This window comes from Capricornis sumatraensis, chromosome 15 (assembly GCF_032405125.1).
Source record: "Capricornis sumatraensis isolate serow.1 chromosome 15, serow.2, whole genome shotgun sequence".
NCBI classification, from domain to species: domain Eukaryota; kingdom Metazoa; phylum Chordata; class Mammalia; order Artiodactyla; family Bovidae; genus Capricornis; species Capricornis sumatraensis.
In genome coordinates, this window is record NC_091083.1 from 21,976,722 (window position 1) to 21,994,904 (window position 18,183).

Below are 18,183 nucleotides of genomic sequence, written 5' to 3' on the forward strand. Positions count from 1 at the left end.
TCACAATTTGGTGTGAATCCTATAAAATCTTTCTATCCTTGCAATATGTGCATGATTTTAAAAAGCAACATATTAAAACTTCAGTGAATCTCTTTGCCACTAGGGAGGATTTTTGGTAACTGAGGATGAAGGTTTCATGTGCATGGTAATCAAACCCGGTACCTATTTTGGATTTCTGTCCATGAATATCTCACCTAATATAGTTTTATCATTACCACAACTTTGTGATAAAAATAAGGGTGTTAATGACAACTAATAATAGCTAACATTTATTAAGTGCTTTCTCATGCAAGAATTTGCATGCATTTTCTCATTTTGTTTTCAGCACCATCTCTGTGAGATGGGCACTTTTTAAAGCCGTTTAACAGTGCACAGAGACTTAGCAGGGTTACCCAGCCAAGCTCCAGCCACCACTAAAGAGTTGAGGCAGCATTTGAACCTGGGTCTCTCTGACTCAGGTTTCTTGGCTCTTGGTTAAGAAAACTGAGTTAAGAACTCTTTTTCCTGTTTGTAAAAGATTCTAGATATTTACTCCCATGGTGTTTTTTTCCCCAATACATTATTGTTCAACATTAATATCAGTTATCTCACAAAGAACAGAATCAGCCAAGCTTTGCTTCTCAAAACACTTCTCTCCCAGGTCCCGACTCTACTCTTGGCACCAACAACATCTCCATGTAAATTCCACCCCTCCTTCACCTCTAGACTACTTAATAGCATCGTATTAAAAGAAGCTAAGTAAGATTGAATCCTTTGGGCTCCTGATAACCAAATAATCCTCCAACTACATATTCTGCTAGACTTTTGATGAGAAGATGTTTCCTGCAAAATGAAGTTTTTTTCTCATTAAAACAACCAGTGCATTCATAGATTCTTCCTCTCTTGACCCAAGAAATAGAATTTAAAGGAATCAGGGATTCTTAGGTTACTGAAGTAGAAAGAAAATCTGAAGCCATTTCCCTCCTCTCCCTCTAGTTAATTTTAAATGACAGGATGAGTTTGCTTTGTTTTACCTCTTTTTCTGGGGGTGGGGAATGTCAAAATATCATATGTGAACATCTAGTTTGCATTAAAATGGTTGTCCTCAAATATATTACTTTTCTCCTTTAGTAAAAATATTCAGATATATCAGACAAGTTTATTTCTGGAATACAACTGGTAAAGGACTGATTGCTGAGTACACAGCTCCTGCTCACTACCAAACTGTCCTGAAGGGGTACCTGGGAACCATCACGTCCTGCCGTCTTTGCTGGATCTTTTCTGCTTTGTCGGTTACCTGTTGTTGTTTTTGTTCAGTTGCTAAGTCATGTCTGACTCTTAGTAATTTTGTGGGCTGCAGCACGCCAGGCTCCTTTGTCTTCCACTATTTCCCAGAGTTTACTCAAATTCGTGTCCATTGATGGCATCTAACTATCTCATCCTCTGTGGCTCCCTTCTCCTCCTGCCTTCAGTCTTTCCCAGCATCAGGGTCTTTTCCAGTGAGTGGGCTCTTTGCAGCAGGTGGCCAAAGTACCAGAGCTTCAGCTTCAGCATCAGTCCTTCCAATGAATATTCAGGGTTGATTTCCTTTAGGATTGACTGGTTTGATCTCCTTGATGTCCAAGGGACTGTAAGAGTCTTCTTCAGCACCACAGTTTGAAAGCATCAGTTCTTCAGCACTCAGCCTTGTTTATGGACTGACTCATATCCGTACGTGACTGCTGGAAAACCATAGGTTTGACTCTACAGACCTTTGTCAGCAAAGTGATGTCTCTACTTTTTAATATGTTGTCTAGGTTTGTCATAGCTTTCCTTTCAAGGGGTAACTTGGTATAAAATGAGACACAAGAAATCAGCCATAGGTGAACCTATGCCATGAGGTGTGATATATTAGTAAAAAGCCTTGTTAAAGATGTATTGAAAGGCCTGGCATTCCCTGGTGGTGTTGGCAAGGATTCTGAAAATGGAAGACAAAAGGAATATTGTTAGTAATGTTAGAAGAGAACTCGGAAATATTACTGTTCTCATCTTGAACAATTGAATAAATAGTCATGTAAAACCTCTGTAATTCGGTGCAGCATCCCACATTCAGGCCACCTGCAGGCAATCTTCACTTACACGTCATCCTTATTGTCAGTTACTTTTTGCTAAAATACTTCTTCTTTAATGAACGCTATTACTTGCATTTTAGAGAATGGCTCATTAGTCCTGATTTGACTTGTGTCCGTGACAAAGATCGAATTTTTTTAAAATGACAGATACAGAGACGGAAAAAAAAAAAAGTAAATCTTACATTCATGGCTATGTGTTTCTAAAAAAAAAGTGCAATTCTGCTGATTTACAGCTAAAAGCAGCTCATTAATTAGCAAAGGTACTTACAATTGTTTTACACCATAGAGAATATTCAAGCTTTGAAAAATTGGAGCAGTACACTCTTTGCATGAGAATCCCAGGCATAATTTGTCCAGAGAGAGCTCATTACTTTTTTCTTTTTTAAAAAGTTAGATCACTGCCTCTTTTGACATCAAATATCTATTTTCTGGAAAAAAGGAGTTTTTAAAAAAAAAAATCCGATATTTGAACTTTTCTACTAAATCCTCAGTGTCCACTCTGAAGGGAATTGATGTCTTAAAAACTAAGATCATACTGGTTATTTTTATTTAACGTTGGAATTGAGAAATCTGAAATGAAACCCTTTTGATAAATATCAATTGGAAATTCCCATCAGGTTTACTGTGTATCTCTAAAGAGTGTGCTTTGGGGAATTTGTAAAAAAAAAAAGGGGAAGAATCATCTTTTCTTGGTAAAAGAAAAGGTGGAACATGCATTTAACCCTTTGGTGCCTCTAGCCTTATTTATGTAACCAGCTTTGTCCTGAGAGTGAAACTCAATCCATGGTGTCCCAGCCTGCCTTGACCTCTAACACTCTCTCCCTCTGAGGATGGGGGTGGGGGGTTGCTCTCCACCCACTCAGTAAATGCTCTTACCAGGAATTCCATGGCTGGGGTTTCACTTTTTCTATGTCCTGACTTGTTTACATTAAATTCGCTTGCAGAAAATGGGCTCCACTGCCCAGCAGTTAGTGTGAGGATTACTTATTGAAAACCCTCACCGCCCTGCTTATTTTTATTTATTACTTTTTTCTTTTTGCCCAAGAGTTGCAAAACAAACAACCATCTGAATGGGAAATAATCAGAAGACTGAATCTTAATGAAGTATAAATCCCTCTATACGATAAAGGGGGAGGATATAGGAGCAAATGATGATGTGAGCTTCATCAGTCTTGTTCCTCCAGTAAAATTGTAAGCAGAGAGAACTTATCTGCCGAACCCTCCCAGCAAGCACACCTGTGGGCACTCAGACACCACAGCAGATGGTGGCTTCAAACTGGGTGCAGGGCGAGGGAGGGCTAGATGCCTCTTGGTTGATGAATCTGCGTAGCCTCCTGCATTGCTCCTCCTGACTTATACAGAGATATCACAAGTTTTCTCTGATCTCGGGGAAACTTCCTCCAGTAAGGTCCCTGATCTCCGGGGAACTTCCTACAGTATCATACAAATGGGACAGGCCTGGACCTCAACAGGTTCCCGGTAGCAGAGGGAGAGGCATAACCAGGGCATTAGGGGCTCACTCAGGGAAAGTGTCACCTGTCTTCTGCTTTCTGACACCGCTGGATCTGCTAATCTGTCAGGATCTTGCCAACTGCAGGCGCTAACTAGTTTCACGCCCCATGTACTAAGGGCTTCTCTTGTGGCTCAGCTGGTAAAGAATCCGCCTGCAGTGCAGGAGACCTGGGTTCGATCCCTGGGTTGGCAAGATCCCCTGGAGAAGGGAATAGCTACCCATCTCAGTATAATGGCCTGGAGAATTCCACGGACCAGTCCATGGGGTCGCAAGAGGCGGACACGACTGAGCGACTTTCACTTCACTTCCATATACTAAAGGTCTGCGAGTTACAGCCAGGGGGCGCTAGAGCGCTTGACCAGCCAGCCTGCAATTCCCTCGCTGTCTCTGGGCCGTCAGGTAGGCACACCTCGGTCCTTCTCAGGCACAGCTACCTCTCACCCTTGCTTCTGGACCACCCCCCTACTTCTGTCTGAGACTGAGTGTCCAGTGAGATGCTGTGTGGGGTTGAAGGTCAAGCTGTGCATCCATGCACGCGTCTCTCCATCATCTTGCCCTCCCTTCTCACTCCACCCTCCACCAGGACTGCCCTTCCTCCCACGCTCAGCATCAGTCCTCAGCCACCGTCCCCTGGGGTTTGATGACAGCAGCTCACCCAGCCCAAGGGGTGGGAAACTCTATCCAGAGCAAGTGCCCCAGGGTGCTGCCTCCTTCCAGTCCAGGTAGCCACAGAAGAAACCAGGCAGAGAGTCCTTGCAATCTGCAGCTTTTTCTGGACCCCAGATGAGGTTTAAAAAGTGAGGAGCCCTGAAGAACAGTATCAGGAGGTGAGTCCTTGCATTTCTCCAGGACCCAGTCCCTGCTCCCTTCATGGCTTTACCCTGACTTTGCCTTCTGTGTCTGGTACCCTCTTTCCCTGCCTGTTCCCTTGCTTCCTTAGGACTTGGCATCCTTCTCCAAAATCCAGGCCCTTGCATGTGACACTTCACCAGAGGCCTATATGATGAATGTTCGTGGACTTCCTTCTGAAAACTGATCTAGGGAATAGAGCTGGAAGAGTTTTTTTTCTTAACAACAACAACAACAAAGTTTAAAAAAAAAGAAAAAACTACAGAAAGATTTGAATGCACTATTAACTGTTTTCTAATACTTCGAAAAGTTTTTCCTCATTTACACCCAGCCTATGAAGCATTTCAAGAGAATTTAGGCCAGCATAGGAATATTTTAAACTTGAGTTCAGATGTCAATATAACAGAATAAATATAGTCAGATTAGGCAAGTTCAACACAAAGGTTTCTCAGCTCCTGCTGATATTCACCTGAAAGTTCTAATGGCTTCAGCCTCAGATGATCTTAATTGAGAAATACAAAGATCAAAGTCTTTTTCCATTGCTAAATATGTAACACCCTAATTGATTTCACTGGAGCCCTGAGGCTGCTGTTGATGAAATGTGCTTATGATGCAAAGGTTTACAGTACGTTGTTTTCCAATTTTTTTAAAGATGGTTGTCCCCAGACTCAAATTATGCCTTACATTTGCCTTAATAAAGCTGGTACAATCATTATGCTTAATTATGGTTGACTGTCTAAAACTGCCTTTCCCTTGAGTCACTGAAAGTTTTATTGGAGTTCTTTAATATGATTGTAAAAATTAACAAACTTGTACCTAGATATAAGAGAAGCAGATCCAAAATTTGCCAAACAAGCAATTGTTCTATGTATAAAGTTACATATTTCTGACTATATGCCAGAAATATAGGTGGCATGAGTTGGAATATTTCATGCTGGCTAAATCCACATCAAGAAAGATAATTTGAAAACTAATCCATGTAACTTTTCATTGAAAAGGTAACATATTATCATCATTGAAATCAATGCCATCGATAAATGTTGATATACTAAGTTTTACTTTCCATATTCCTTCTACTTTCTACTTAAGAACTAGGCTTAGTCCATACATTTACTATTCAGAAACCTTTAATCAAGGTATAGAACTCTAACTGAATATTCTAATTACAATCTAGCTGCCATTGATTTTTAATCATAACATGAGAGGTATCTTTGACTCATTCAGAACATTCTTCAAAATAGATTTGACATCTCCCCAAATTCTGTTGCCTATGAACAAAACATTTTCACATCATCCCTATTTCATAACTTGAGTATATTTTCTACTGTAGCAAAACTAGTCTTGGATAGATCAGCAGAACTCAGATTTGTGGAATCCAGGTGGTGATGACTCTGATGTTATTTGGGAGGTCAACTTCAGAAGCTTTGCTAGGCTAGGAGTTAGGGGGAGTTGTACCAGCTTCAGAACCGCCATTCATTTGATCTGAGTGGAGGGTCTCCCTGGAGGAGCTGTTGGTGATTAGTCCCTTTTGTCCTCGTTCTTCAGGTGCTTGGCTCAGACACTGAAGGGTTTTACTCTTCTGTCTCTTGGTAGAGTCCAAAGTGGACAGAGCTCCTTTTTACACTGTAACCACCCCCCAAATGACCTTCAAAAGTAAACTGTCCTGATGTCTTGGCACAGGAGAAATGAAGATGTGTCCCGTGGGTGTGCAGATGGTGGAAGGGCCAGGGCGGTGGGAAAGGCGATGTGAGCAATCCCTGGCTTGGTTGTCTTCAAGTGCAGACCTGGGTAGATTCCAGCTCTGGCTTCTCAGACCTTCTGTTACAGCCAGGTCGGGATCGCCACTATCACTGAGAGGACCCTTTTATTTTTTTCTGAATCTAAGCCACTTGTCTTTCGTGTATGTATCACAATAAGAGAAATCGATCCACATATTATGGCTTAAATGTTGCCAGGAAAGTAATGTATTAAACACATATTTAGACCTATTTTCCTTCTTTTCTTCTATCATTAAAATGGAGATAAATTCATAAAAGGAATATAATTGTCAATACAATTGGAGATAAACTGATAAACTCACAAATTGGAGATAAACTCATAAAAGGAATGATTATAGAAAAGGAATATAATTGTCAATACAATTATATTGACACATATAAGGAATGCCACCATATGCAAAAACATCCTTTGAAATAAAAGGAAGAGAAAGTTTATCTTATTGAGTTTATAGATAAGCTGGGAAGGAGTTTTGGTTTTCTGCCGGGGCCCTGGCTCTCTGTCCACTGTGTGAAGTCTCTTAGTTTCTCTGTACCTCTGTTTTATTCTTCATTTATACAATGTGATGTTTTGACAGAGATGATGCTTTCTCACATCTCATCTGTACAATGGTAAAGGGATGTGTATTGAATATGCTTGAAAAGTCTTTAAACTACTTTCGAAGCCTTCTAGTCCTTCTTACCAACAGCAGTGAGGCTCTAGGGTGGGGATCTCTGTCCTTCAGCTTCACTTCTCTAGTGAGTACCTGGCACACTCAGCATGAGTGAGCATTTGGGGAATGTCTGCTCAACAGACCTTACTTTTCCTCTTTTAATTTTTAGGATGATGGACTCTGGAGCCTAACTATAGAGTACTTACACAAGTCTCTTAATGGGTTAAAGCTCAGTTTCAAAATGAATTCACTTTACTGTGAAAATGGATCCATTTTATTTTAAATATATTTTTGGTGTATAAAAATACATTTTTATTTTTAAAATTATTTTAATGAATATTATTTTAACATTAATTTAAAATATATTTTATCCCTAGTTTTTTTTCCTTTTTAAATTTTATTTTTATTTAACCTCTTGATGTGCAAAAAATTAATTTTCTGAGAGTGAGTTGACATTTTTGGTGTACAACTCTATGGATTTTAATGCAGAGAACCACAAAAAGTCAATTTTACTCTATGTTGATTTAAAATTTAAAAAACAAAGCCTCCCCTTGTGAAAGAGTCATTGTCAGCACTCTGAAGAGATGAACCAGCAGTTGGAATTTCTCTCTCCAAAATATGTCAGCCTTCTCAATATCTGTGGCTTTTCGTTTCTTTCTAATTTCAAGTTTATATTTCTCTTTGGTTTTCTAATCATTTATTTAAAGTTTTACTTATGCTGAGATAAAGATCTTCCTTTGTTATATAAAATATTGTTTTTAAACAATGAGAGACTACCTGTTTTCTTCCCAGAAGTTTCTCACAGTGGAAATTCAATGTGATTTATCAGCATTTCCTGCTCAGTGGCTCCTAACAATAGCTTTAGTAAGTCGCGTTCACTGAGTATACTGTGTGCATTGTGACTTGGCTTCATCCTCAGAGCTCCTTGCAAGTAGGTGAGTGCATCCTTCACTGACAGGTGGGAGATGTAAAGTGTAATCATCTCTGGGGACAGAGACCGGACTGGAACCCAGTTCTCCGTCTGTCTCCAAGCCCTCACCTTTGCTGTTCCAGGCTGCCTCCTCTTGAGCAGATACAGGGATTAGATAACTTGGCCAGCGCATGTGTCTGTTGCACACACAGGCACTTACACATCTATTGGAGGGAGAAAAGCAGAGGTTTGCCAAGAAGCTGCCAAAGAGTTTGTTTGACATCTGTCCTGTTCATGAAATAGTGAAGACTGATGCCAAGTCAGCCACACTGGGCCAGGTGCCTGGGTGGGCCTCACAGCCGCTGAAAATCACTTGCTGTGGTAGCCCTGCTGGCGATCTGGGGCCGCGGTTCCATAAGGCAGCAGGAGCCCCGGGGCGGACAGAGGCAGTAGCCTAATAGCTAATGCTTTGTCTCTGCCTTCCTGTTGTCACTGCTCGGGGTCTACTGATGCTCAGTCCCCTAGCAAGCCTGTTCTTTATCACATATCTAGCTGAGTGGTTGCACCAACCCCGATGAGCTATTGATGCCTTATTGGAATTCGGTAGGTAGCAAGTTGTATGATGGATGGATGGAAGTTAGCTAACAGTTTCCTTTTTCTAAGACAGGCTGAGACTCCTCAACTAGAGATGAGCAAATAGCAGATAGGCCCTATGTGCTGACACAAATTCCTTTCCTGATGTGTTTCTTTTCTAAAGTGAGGTTTTTAACTCCCTCCATTTGGGGCAAATTTCCACAGAGCTGCAGCTATTTTTTTCTAATTTATCTTATCGAAGTATAGTTGATTTACAATGATGTGTAAACTTCTACTCTACAGCATAGTAATTCAGTTATACATACATATATATATATATTTTTTCTTTTTCATACTCTTTTCCATTATGGTTTATCACAGAATATTGAATATAGTTCCCTGTACTGTACAGTTGGAACTTATCCACTCTGTATATAGTAGTTTGCATCTGCTAATCTCAAACTCCCAGTCCATCCCTCCCCAACCTTCCTCCCCCTAGCAACTACAAGTCTGTTCTTTATGTCTATGAGTCTGTTTCTATTTCGTAGATGAGTCCTTTTGGTCATACTTTAGATTCCACATAAAAGAAATATCATATGGTATTTGTCTTTCTCTTTCTTACTTCATTTAGTGTGATAATCTCTGAGTCCATCCATGTTCAACAGACATGTTCTTTTAACCTCCCCTCCCAACCAGCGAAAATATCACACATCCCTCAGTAAGTTAACTGTCCACAGGAAATCTATGGTTTCCTTTTCCTGTTATTAAGAGGTTTGAAAGTCAATACTCTTGGGAGCTCACTCTGCCTGACCCTAACGTTGATAGGTGACGTGAGACCAGTGACTCAGCCTGTCTGCGCTGTACTCCATGAAAGAAGAATCATGGTTCCCCTGTCTCCTGGGGTTGACTTGGAGATTAAGTGAGACAATGCATAAACTGCTTAACATAGCCAGAGGTCAGTAACAGAGGTCACTGTTTTCGCTATTTGTGACAAAGATCCACATATTCATAGTCTCATAGTTCTTTTATAAAATTGCACTTTTTTGAGCAGGTCTTTACTTCCAAATCCCATTTCATGGCTCTCTTGATGATTTCCTTGCCTCAGTGAAATGCAGGATATATGCATGATGTTCAGGAATCCCTAGCCCATTTTTCATGGGTGTAATATTCAGCTTTCTGTTTGGCTACAGTGTTGCTACTCATATTTGAAGGTTGGTCTTTGTGGTTAAAGAACCTAGGAGAATGCCAGGGGAAAAGAACTGGGCTGTAACTAAGAACTCACACCTTCCTTTTGACCATCTACTGAGTCTCCTGTTCTGTAATTGGGAGATTCTGCTCAAAATAGAAAGGTTGCATCCTCTGGTCTCAACAGCAGGAGGGGGCTGCTATTGAGAACCTCTTAGGAAGGTGAATTTTTAGTACTCTGAGTGCTTTATTCTCATGTCCTCATTCGAGCTTCTTCAACATAACAGGCACCTTTGCTAACAGGTAACTGGAGTTGGGGGCATCCTCGGTGGCTGGAGACAAAGATTAGATCCCTGGGTCAAGAAGATCCCCTGGAGGAGGAAATGACGACCCACTCCAGTATTCTTGCCTGGAAATTCCATGGAGAGATGAGCCTGGCGGGCCACGTTCTATGGGGGTGCAAAGAGCTGGACACGACTGAGCACACGTGTGCACATCAATGGCTGTCAGCCGAACAGGCTCCTTGGTCATCAGCTTGAAGCTGTGACTCTGGCCCGGTTAACTCTGGGCTCTGTGTTAACCAGCCACCGGGGATGGATGTCAGCTTGCAGCACTCATGGTTATCTCGTGGTCGCCCCATCCCTGCTTCTGGGAAGGTCCCTCCCTCAGGGCTGCATGAGGTATGTCTACAGCTCCATGGAGCCAGCCTCCATGTCTGTGGTTTCTCCAGGCTGGGGCCAGTACTGTCTTTAAACAGCCCCCACCTGGGGAGCAGGGCATCACTCATGTTAGTCTGAACCCATGGCCTCAAGTATTGCCCCAGTATATTCGAGGTCTGGGGTTCAACCTAGCAATTTGTCTTTTCCTTTGTGTTTGCGTATTTTGTGACACCCTTTGAAGAAATTAACTGCTTGTGACAATTTTGTCAGCTGTAAAGGGATATTGGGGAACGTCTGGGGCTCAGTGGATCGTAAAACAAAATGACAGTCGGTGAAAACTTCCCACCAAATGGAATAATTTTTAAGAATAAAAAATATTCTTTATACAAATTTTAAAATGCAGAAAAGCATAAAGAAAAAAATTAAGGTGATCCCATATCCCATCAACATCCTTCTAGGATTATCCTTCTAGAAGTCTCTTTACGTGTGTGCACATGCCAACCTGTGATTTCAAATGTGCATTCTTCTAGATTCTAAATTAGTTTTGGTTAAAATCGATACCCAAGTGGAATGTATTGAAATATGATAGATCTTCATTGTGTCACTAATTGAATGTTGACTGTGGGCATTCCTTGGAGAAAGTGTGGGTTGGGTTCTGGACCACTGCAATACAGCAGATATTTCAGTAAATTGACACACCAGAATTTTTTGGTTCCCCAGTGTCTGTGAAAGTTATGTTTACCCTATATTGTAGTCTATTAAGTGTGCAGTAGCACTGTGTCTAAAAAATGTACATACCTTGATTAAAAGTATTAATACTGTTGCTAAAAATTGCTAACCATGATTGGCACCTTCAGCCATGGTAGCAGTAACATCAGAGATCCCTGATCACAGATCATCAAGCAAGTAAAATTATAATGTAAAAGTTTTAAGGAGTATGAAAATTACCAAAATGTGACACAAAGACATAAAGTGAGCAAATGCCGTTGGAAAATGGGTGCCAGTACACTTGCTCCACGAAGGGTTGCCACACACCTTCAGTTTGTAAAAAAAGGAAAAAAATGCAGTTATTTGTAAGTGCAATAAAATGAGGTCTGTCTGTAGAAGGAAAAAGGACCAAAACATTAAACTCATGATTGCTGAGATAACAAATGATTTTTTTTATTCTTTTTTTATATAGCTGTATTATCTGAATTTATTATGGTTCTTTGATAATCAAAACATAATTTTAAATGTAAGTTGGCTTGAGATTTTGCTTGTGCTTGGCTTATAGATTTTTCCCCCACAATTTTAATTACTGCTCCATCTTCTAAAATCTTGTTGGCTCTCGTTGGTGTTAAAAATTATATTGTGAACTTCAGGGTCTAAGAATTTCTCATTCTTTTCATAAAATAATAACAGATTTACATTTGTTCTGTAGTAGGAGCTAAGGTTTGTACAGTAAACAATAGTGGAGAATTCAAGCTAATAACTAGTTAATTTATGTATAAGAAAAAAAATCTCTTGTGTGTTAACCTGGAGTCATGAATTCGCTAGTTCTGTATGCACCTGGTCTAAGGAGGAGAGTAGAACTGAGCAATTTTTTTTTTTTTTTGGTCCCGAAGGAATTAAACTAAAACTAACTATATTTACATTGTTGAAGGAATCCACGCCAGGAACTTGGCAGTTGGTGGTGGGGTGTTTTTTATGTTTGTTTTTTTGTTTTAAATTTGTTAGAGGTGGGCAGGTGGTCTGCATTTTTTCTTAGAGGAAAACAATATATCGTCCTAAGAGCTGTCTGAACAGAGCGCCGATGGGACACAAAACAGGAGGTTGAAGGTTTCATTCCAGTTCTGGTCCAATCAATTCCTCAGACTGAATAATTAAAACATGAAGACCATCTGTGTGTACTCAGAAGCCAGCTGAATCCTGAAAGCAAGTGTTTTCCTAAGAATACATACGTGGTGTTTGGTCACTGCGAGGAGTTGTTCAAGACGGTGTGCTAGGTGTCTGTGCATCTGTGTGTGTGTGTAAGTGTGTGCATACACTTCTCATCTCTTGAGTGCAGGTGGGAAAGGACAAGGTGGGAAAGAATGATGACTACCTGTGTCCAGGCACAACCAGCCGTTTCCTGGGAGGGACACACAAAGCTTGTGCTGCAAAGTTACATCAGGAACAAAAGAAGGAGCTGAGGGGGCCCCTCATGGGATGCCCCACAAAGACTGCTTTTAGTTCTGGTCTTCCTCTTAAAGCCTTTAGTAATCGGAACAGAAAGTGTACAAAGTATTTGTAACTTAAAAGGTAACACAGGTCGAAAATAAGTAACACAAAATGCCACACCATGAAAATCTATGAGACACAATGAGTTCCAGGCCTCCCTGGTTTCTCTTTTAGAGATCATTTGTTTATGGTGGTTCTGGCTGCCCAGGGCCTCTGTTGCTTCCAGCGGTCTTCCTTGCTGCGGTGGCGGGTCCGCTCTTCCTTGTGGTGTGTGGGCTTCTCCGTGTACCGGTTTCTCTTGCTGTGGCTCCGCGGCGCGAGAGCGTGGGCTCAGTAGTTCTGCTGCACCGGCTTTGTTGTTCCTTGGCACGTGGGATCGTTCCAGACCAGCGATCAAACCCCTGTCCTCTGCATTGGCAGGTGAATTTTTAACCACTGGACCACCAGGGAATTCCCCCTGTTTATTTCACACATTGTTCCACTTATAATGGGAGGTAGGATCATCCATGTAGTGTGTCAAAAATGATCACAAACACAGGAACTAGTCCACGATGCAAAGACACTTAGAGACCTTAAGAGTAACAGTGATTAAAAAAAAAAGTGACTGTTGCGTTAGGATGCTGTTTCATGAGATTTGATCGCATATGGGTGGCTGTGATTGCATCCATGCCCTCTGTCTACAAACTGCGTGTCACTCAGCTCAGTCATCCTGTGTAACCAACACCAAACTCTGTCTGGGTCACTTGTTTCTAGAAAGTATAGAAAAGAGGCTCCCAGGCCAGCTGCAAGGCTGATGATGAGAGCAAATCAAATGACAGGAGTGAATAATTGGGCTAAGAGAGGTGAGGTAAGTTTAACGTCAATCAATTCCATTAAAGCTAATATTTCTTGAAAGCATGGTCCGTGTACCAGGCACCATGTAAGTGCTTTACATGGATTCAGGTATCATTTGTCCATTTTGCTTTCACAACAGCTCTGTGTGTGACTGCTATGATCCACGGTGACTGGATCGGGAAACTAAGATTTAGAGAGATGGCTATGAGCTTGCCCAAGTTTTCATAGCCAGAGAGTGGCAAGCTTTTCTGTTTGTGAGGGTGTGAGGATGTGTTTGTGTATACACATAGAGCTTGTCCTGTTCTGTTTGCTGACATCACACACCTCTTCCTAAGATTCTGTTTGGGATATTTGTGCCCATATATATGACTCTAAATACATTTCTAAGCGTTGCTTCTTCTGGCACCTTCTGTCCTTTCTCTTTCACATGTAACATATGATGCCTTATATTGTTAGTTGTATAAATAGAGCTTGTCTTCCAAACTGGAACTGGTTTCTTGAGGATGGTAAATGTGTCTCCTGCCCTAGTACATAAACACTCCATAAATGTTTGTTTATGATGTGTAAACTTATGATCTGTCTCTCTTGAAGAAATTTCCTCTGACAGGCACCTAGTGTGTACCATCAGTTAATAGTAGTACTTTGAACTGTGTGTGTGTGTGTGTGTGTGTATTCATAGCAGGCTTTCTGCGAATGTGCATATTATACATTATATTTACAGAATGCCTGTTCTAAGTGCCAGACATTGCTAGAACAGCTCAGAAAAGAGCAGACACCTTGTTTGGCGTGGTGAAGAAAGTCCACTGTCAGCACTAAGAATCCTATTATTTGTCTAAGTCTGAAAATGACATAAAAAATAAACTTTATTTTAAGGTTGGGATTAGATAAGATGAAAATTGAAGAAAGAAGCCACATATATTATGTTAATTGTGTTCAATTCTTTTGCAGCTTATTTGATTTGATTATCAATATGCTTTTCCTTAAGATATCGTTTGGCATTATTTATTTGTAAAATAAGACAACTTGGATTCTCCCATTTACTGAGCATGGAGAAATCACTTTTGGAGCATCTTGAAGTATTTGAAGACAATTCAGGAAGTTGCAAAATCAGTACTAGGAATTATTCTGCTAGTCCAAAAGTAGCAAATCTGTTTTATAAACAAGCATATGCTGACATTTTAACTTAATAGATTAAGTTCATCAGATTTTGCTTTCTCTAATGTATGTAATGACACCTGCTGTGCAATTTAAGTTTACAAAGTTTACTGAAAGCCCTAAGATGAAAATGGTATTTCTTTTTTCGTGGTACCCTTCAGGGGCTAGGGTGAGACCTTAGATCTTTCATTCACAATCTGTCTCCCATCACCCACTTAACGTCCTGTTCTCCTTGAGAATGAAGGGAGAAAAGCATTAAAAAACAAAAAAAGAACAACAGCAACATGGCTTTGGCATGTTGCGGGATATTCATAGTGATTTCTTGAATTATTTTAGGAAACTCAGTTCTCGCTCGTTTCCAGAGACCACAGCTGATGTATGAATTCCCTAATCTGTTTACTTTAGAGAGATCATCTCGAGTGCAGCATCTGTTTCTGCTTTCTCTGTGAGATCTCGGTTTTACATTAGGGGGACTGAGGCAGTGGAACCACATGACCCTCGGAGCCCACACAGGAAGCTGCTGGAGCCTCCCCCAGCCCCTGGGGGCCCCAGCCTCCCCGACTGCTCTGTGAAGGCAGCTTCCACCCTGCCTTTTCCACTGTCTTTCAAGGATAAGCTCCATCTGCCAGTACTCTCATTCTGCTTAGGTACGTCTTCTTTAGGACAGGCAGCTTTCTTTCCCAAAGCTCAGACCAGTAACCCAGAATTACTCCCAATACGGAGAGGGGAGCGCCTTCTGGAAGTGCAGTGGTTATGTTTGAAGCTTGGGTGGGAGCACTCCCTGCCACGTTCCAGTGAAATTAGAGAGATAAAATTTTAATGTGGCAGGCACTTATATTTTCAGTGTGTGCTACCATTTTGCTCCCTCTGCAGCCTTGCAGAAATGGCTGCCTCAGGAAATCTCCTCCCAGCGCCCCATCAGACCCCATGCTCAAGGTCACAGGGAGAGGGGCACCCCATATTTATAATGTTAGTGGAAATGCAAGGCATTGAAACCCAGGGAAGTATCAACAGCTTCCATCTCTGCAAAATAACCAACTTGAATTTTCTTGTGTATAGAGTGGCCAGAACCATTCCCCCAGCTTCTCGTAAGGATGGCGGAGTTATTGTGAAGATAAATTTAAGCTCAGGAAGAGAGAGGGATGTGGAGAAAAATCCAATTAACTGGAGTGAAAGTCATATAGAATAAATACCCTGAGCTAGTAGAAATAGTTTTTAAATTGGATGAATCTTTAGAGGAGAATTGATAAACTATGTCCTTATTGTCTGAGAGGATGCACTTGGCAAATAATATTTTTGAGGAGACATTATCTGCTTGAGGATGTTTCACGTTCTTATTAAGAAGGCGATTAGAAGTTTGGAGACTTTTTCATCGTTCTGATTAATTTGCAGGGGAAAATCTTCCTACTGCAGTAGTCATTAAATGGATCTCTTTGTGTGTACAAATATTAAAAGTAGTCTTGAAAGTACTATAGACAAGCAAGGAAGAAATGCACTGTTTGTTTCCTCATAGAGTTGACATTTTTATTTAGGGGAAAAAAAATCCACGAATTTACAATCTCTCCCTTTCTAGGTTTTTCAACATTTCTTGCAAATTGTATGTAAATGAATGCAAATAGGCAGTCCTCACTCGCAAGCTGCTTAGAAGTGTAAAATGCATAAAATTAAGATGCTGAGAGAAACGTGCATCTAATTAAGGTGGCATGTAAAGAAATGTTTAAATTCAAATTAGATACTTCAGTGGGAAGAATTACTTGTTTAATTCAAAGGATGTTTTGTATAATTCAGGGAAGACTTCTTCTTAGCAGTCTTCCCATTTCCTTCAAAAATCAGTTTTAGGAGACGTCACTGGCTCAGCCAAACTTTTAAATTGAGTTTAACCTAAGAGTGAGAATGCCATCAAAATGCATTCTGCTTTTAATGCCTTTCCCCTTAACAGACAGGAGAGTGAGGGTGGAGGTTTAGATATCACTGTTTCTACCCATTTCACATGAAGCTCCTATGACACTTTTGTGCACTGAGTTCATGGAAAGCCTTGAAACACAGACCACAGCTAGCCAGCTACCCCCAGATCTTAAGAAGGTTTTTTTTAAGCAAGACAGGAAGGACGGTAGCCCAAGCCATTCATTCACAGGCATCTTCCAGCCTTGCCAGGGCCAGAAGAAAAGGAGAAGAAATTGATCTCCATTTGGAAGCTTTTAAATAAGTGGAAGACTTGTTTGCAACACATGAAACAAGCAAATAATTGAAAAATGTAAGATTTGTGTTGAGAAGATACGAGCTGTCTCCTAAGATTGATACTGCTTCCTCCTCAGACACATCCACCCGAGAAGTAGGCAGGAAAGTGGTTGATGCTTGATTTTGAAGCATTCTGCAAAGTTTCACTTCCCGTGGCAAAGTTCTGCCTTCCTGCTGGATTGTGTATTCAGACCAAGTCCTCTGATTGAAATGGAGCCCATGTGTTAGCCCAGAGAATCTATTTCCTGGCTTCAGAGATAGAAACAGTTCCTTGTTATGGAACAGTTTTGATCACATGTCATGTACAAGTCTCTTGGACTTGGGTTCCCTCCTCTGGAATACCTCTGTGTCTGCCATGAGGAATTAAATGGTGATGGTGATACTGTGGTTGTCCATTTGGGGCGTTGCCTGTTCCCTTGTTTCAGCAGTCACAGAAACCCTTCTGACTCAATGCCAGCCTCCTTGAGGCCTCCTTCTTCCCCAGACCCATCCTCACCCACACCCACCCCCGGGACTCAAGCTCCTACTATACTGAGCCTTTGGGATTGTGAGTTGGAGAACATCTGGTTGGTGATGTCCACTTTCGATCCAACAAGTCAGTTTAGGTTTGATCAGAAGGGTCTTGGTTGTTGATGTTCCCTCCTTGGACCAGGGGATGTTTGTGATGCGGAGCTTAGAGTGTGTCTTCCTGCCTGTTTACCTTCCTCTTTCTTTCACTTTGATTCCTTAGTACTCTCAGTGACTGCCTCTCCATCAGTTAGTTGGTTTTAGTGATTGCTACAGTCACAGCCTAGAATCCATCTAGCTGCCCACCTGGAATCCCTTTCCTGCAGGTCCCACATTCAACACAATCAACCTATCCCAATTCAACTTGGTAACTTTGTTCCAAACTGGCCTCTTCGCTACCTGTCTCTCTGGCTAATGATGCTCCATTTGCTCTCCCCTCCCTCCAAATTGTCCATGACACTACCTGGGCTGCTTTATTTCTTACCTAAATTTACTGCTATAGCATCCTAACTGCTCTCTCCCACTCTCATCCTGTGCCCCTTTGTTCTTTTCATGCTGCTGACCAAACAGATTAATCTTAAAACACAAATCATCTCTCACATCCCCAATGAAAGACTTTCCGGTACCCGTTCTCACCTTTTGGGCATGGAATTCAACCTGTCCTCTCTCTGTATTGTTCCCCACATTCTGTGCTCCAGCTCGTTGTTGCAAACTGGGACTTGTAAAATGCCATGTCATTCATATTTTTGAGCCTTTGCGTATGCGGTTTTCTCTGCCTGAAGTGCTCCTTCCCCAGCGGCATCTTCCATAGTCTGCCTGGAAACCTGCTACCCCTCTTCGTGGTCCTTCTGTCACCCGCCTGGGCTGGGCATGTTGTGCTTTCTTTTCTTTTCTTTTTTTTAAATTTTTTAAGTAAACATATTTTTATTGAAGTACAGTTGATTTACAGTGTTGTGCTAGTTTCAGGTATACAGCAAGGAGAATCAGTTATATATATTATATGTAAATATGTAGTGTGTAGTATCTTTTTTTTTTTTTCCAAG

The 18,183-nt window shown here is 41.2% G+C and overlaps 1 protein-coding gene across 8 annotated transcripts in view; it reads left to right on the forward strand.

The window, feature by feature from the left end:
• The window catches only part of PARD3 (par-3 family cell polarity regulator), a 568,914-nt gene that overhangs the window by 472,156 nt on the left and 78,575 nt on the right, over nt 1–18,183 (forward strand). The gene's annotated exons all lie outside the window — the stretch shown is intronic.